We start from the raw sequence: 4,168 nt of genomic DNA, 5'->3' as shown, positions 1-4,168 counted from the left end.
ATAATCTCATGAATAGAAGATTCTCTGCTGCAAATCTTCTTTTTCATTCTCACCAGGATGTTCTAGGACAAAAGAACCAAAGGTACATCCAAACCCATCCCCTCCACCTGACCAATTTTCTGTTGCTCATCGCTGAATACAAGTTACAGACTTCTCCCTCCGTGGATCCACCAATAATTCGAGATACCAAAAAAACATTTTTTTTTCTTCTTCACATAATGTGCAGTTCGATCAACAGCTTAAAGTTGTTAACTTGAAGAAATTTAGTTAGTAAATTGATAAAAAATATTTCTTTATCATTCAGGCTCAGACGAGTTAATTAGTACCACCAAAAGTGTCTTACTGTTTGTCAGACTGCCAACATGTGTTAAATTAGAGATTCGGCAGCCACAAGGATCGATGATATTTGAGCGGAAAACCAAAAGAACATCACTTCACATGATTTTTCAGAACTTTTAGCTATGATAGTCGGTAATTAACCTATCTTTATTGATCTATCCATGTTTATTCACGCACTTGCCGGGCGCAGTGACACGGCAAGTAGCCTTAGACACCAATGTGCTGATCACGAAGATATCCTTCTGTTTCCTCTTGCAATGGCAGCTTCAAGGAAATGCCAGAGAAGCAAATGGCTATACGCAAAATAACCTAACACAAAACAGAGACAAACACAGAGACAAACATTGATCCATGAGTTAGTGTTGTAGAGAGCATCAGCAGTATGTGCCACTCGAATTCTGGAATTACTAACCTCGGAGGTGAGCACAAAGTTAATGGTCAATATTGTGATGGATCAGCATCCATAGTAGTTTTCTGCATCAAAGAATTTACAGGCTCGGAAATTAATTACCACACGAAAGTGATAATCACATTTAGTAGAGAAGATCACATTCCAAAATAGAAATTTCAATTTGCACTTTCACCTCCTGCTCCTTAGATATGTATGTTAACAAGTCAAAGTAGATGACAAAAAGATCAGAGAATTTACCACTTGGAAGTGAGAATCGCATATTCAGTAGAGAAATCGGATTCCTAAATAGAAATCTGCAAGCCTCTAAAAAATAGTTTTGTAGGTAACTCAAACCAAGATACACACACTATACTCTAATAGCATGCAAGCTTATAAAATTTTTTTTTGCAGGTAACTAAAACCAAGATATGCAAAGTAATTAGTCGGTGCTCAAATAGTCAGCATTAATAAAAGGTGTAAACAGATTGTAAAGTAAACAAGTTGCAATGACCTTCTTCATCACTTATGTAGATCGGCTTGCTGATGCGTTTCCCTGTCATACTGTAACCTATACTAAAGGTATGGAAATGACATGCACACAGGAAACTATATTGTGCCCCAAACTACATTTTCCGGAATTTGCATACAGGTTCCATTACTCTATTGGGAAGCATAAACCATTTATCTATATAGTCAAATACTTTTTCTAGAATTTGCATACAAGATTGGGTTTGCAGTAACCAAACAATACTCAGTGGCATACGAAACTAAAAGGTACTTCCTCTGTCCCAAATTGGAGGTAGTATGTTACTTGGTGGGCAATGGCATGTATGTAAGCAGAGATAGAAAACAGAAAAGGAAATAGAATTGAAAGAGTAAGTGACCGGATTGCGAAAAACAGAAAGTATATACAAAAGGCATGCATCAAAATATATTTAAGTTAATAAATGGCAGCACATATATATTAAACAACCTAAACGGAAAGAATGTACAAAGAACATGCATGAAAATATATTGAAGTTAACGAATGGCAGCACATTATATATTAATCAAAATACACTGGCCATCCTAAAGTCAATATAAAAAACCAACTAATAAACCTGAAAGTAGGAATCGATATTGCATTAATATCATAATCTAATTGTTCGCTAATGAAGCAAGTAGCTTGTGCAACTCTTAAGTGCGCTTTGTCTCTCCCTTTGCAAGTGTGATACTTACTAAGCCATGTTTAAATATCTACCAAAAGAGTATGGCGACGACGAAGCTGATACCAAAAAGGCCAGCAACTCCAAGTGCATATCACAACTACAAAATATTCAAACCAACTATTTGCTCAGATGTTGCAACCATCCTGCGCAATTAGTACTTTCTACCATACCATGAAACACCTATATCCCGAAGAATGTAAGCCCTTACGCTAATATGTAAGGCTACTATTACAGGAAGGAACTTTACCTAGTACTTGGCTGGCCAGATGGCTACATAGCTATTTCATGCTTCTAAGTAGTTACACACGGTCCTTGCAGAATAATGCCCAAAAACAACTTCCATGAACAATAGGGAACACAACACATACAATAACCTCAAAGCACTGTAGTTCTCTCTAAACTAAACCATGCGCATAGCAAGTAAGTAAATAGAGGCACACAACAGACATACCTGCAGCAGAGCTAGATTGTCAAGTGTCTTCCTTTTCTGAATATCCAAGAGAAAGATTGTCAGTTTTTTTTCGCAAACTCCCATGTGCCTTTGGAATAGCAAAACAACCCTAAAGAGCATAATCATATTATTTCATGGAAGAAAATTTTAGGAAACTAACAAATCTACTCTTTTAACCAATTTCTAGCTAGAGTCTAAGAGATTGTGGATAGAAAGTAATTCAAAACAAAATCAGACCACAGAACATCGAGTTCGCGCCGACGGCCAAAGTCCTGGCCTCCACCCCATACACCATGCCCGCATACATGTTTTTAGTGAGTCCACTAATGCGAGCACGCCGATTAAACACAAAAAAAGGTATAGTGGCCAGTAGGCCACTCTGTGAAGAAATTGACTAATGAAGGCCATCAAAAATTTAGTAGTAAGCAGGAAACATGAAACCCTAAGTCTTGCCGGTCACCGCAACTTGCCAGCTTTCCACCAGTGACTTCTTCTCACTACCCACCCACACACAGAGCAGTGCAGCCTCCAGCTCCAGCCCATAGAGGCATGAGTCAAGCTTTCACATTTTCACAAAGAAGTTTCTATCCAGAATTGAATCGACCTACAACCAAACCGCTCAACTAAGTTATTAACAAAGGACAACTAATGCAACTACTATTCAAAAACATGAATGGTACAAGTTATTAGCATTGTTGATGAAAAAAACAAATAGACATGGTATTCACCTGGGGCTTGCAGTATAGATTCAAGTAAAGCATGCCGATGCCGAATTACCAATCTTAGGTCAGCCGTGGAGCTCAAGAACAACCTAGATTATGTATGAACATTCGAGAACCAAATCATTAGTTTTCCGAAAATTAAGCATCTAGGGGTGGTAGGGAGAACAGGAGCACACCCGAGACAATTGCTGAATTGTTGTATACCAATGATGGCCGCTACCACCGCCGGCATAGGGTTCAGCTACCACTCAAAACCCAACCATTCCAACTCATACATCATCATCTGCAAAACAACCAAGTAGAAGATAATTTTGTAAGCAGCTAAATCTCTTTGAGACAGGTACTACAACTCTACAACAAACATGTGGTGGGAAAACTTGCAGGTTGTGCTGCCACCTCCACAAGAAGTTACTAATTCATCTCAGAAGAAGGAATCACATCATGCGATGGAAATGTGAGAATAAAATAACTAACTAACATCTGATATCAAGATGAATCCATCTAACAATTTAGAAATTGAGAGAGGGGAGAAAAGGAGTCGAGCCTACCTCGGTGTTGTGCAACCTTCATCTTTCTCCACTTGCTGCCCTCCATTCCTGATGGATCCACGATGCTCGAAGCTGGTGGGGCGAGGCGGCACTCACAGGAGTTGCAACGACCTGGGCCAGGCCCGCCCGTGTGTTATTGGGCCTGTGTGGCTCAGCCCGTGTGGCGTGGGTGGATTAGGCTTATAAGCGTGTGGCTGGCGTGTGTGGGAGGCATCGAATTGTAATCACAACTATTGTTTCTTATTCAAGCTTTCCTCCCTGCTCTTTTCCCCTTCTCCAAGTCCTCTCTCTCTGAGATATTCTCCTTGGTTCGAGATCCAAATCCCGGCGAGACGCAGGGAGGTGCTACGGGATCGTAGCATTTGGTACTCAGAGCCGTGTATCGATCCGCTTCCTCTGATCTGAAATTTTTCATCCAGAGCTCACAATCAATCCTTTGATCGGCTTGTAATTCCTAGCAAAAGGTGCAGATCCCCTCGGGTGATCTCGCGCAAAACACCTCCGGTGTA

At 40.1% G+C, this 4,168-nt stretch overlaps 1 long non-coding RNA gene across 1 annotated transcript; it reads right to left on the bottom strand.

Annotated features, from left to right (window-relative positions):
* Positions 1–280: 280 nt before the first annotated feature.
* Positions 281–3,755, bottom strand: LOC119326712. Its single transcript, XR_005158131.1, has 5 exons — positions 3,660–3,755; positions 3,288–3,394; positions 3,118–3,200; positions 752–2,993; positions 281–648 (listed from the first exon to the last, which is right to left on the bottom strand). It is a non-coding gene; the product is annotated as an uncharacterized LOC119326712 (long non-coding RNA).
* Between the last annotated feature and the right edge of the window lie 413 nt (positions 3,756–4,168).

Source organism: Triticum dicoccoides, chromosome 6B (assembly GCF_002162155.2).
Source record: "Triticum dicoccoides isolate Atlit2015 ecotype Zavitan chromosome 6B, WEW_v2.0, whole genome shotgun sequence".
Lineage (NCBI taxonomy): Eukaryota > Viridiplantae > Streptophyta > Magnoliopsida > Poales > Poaceae > Triticum > Triticum dicoccoides.
This window is presented reverse-complemented; position numbering and strand designations above follow the sequence as displayed.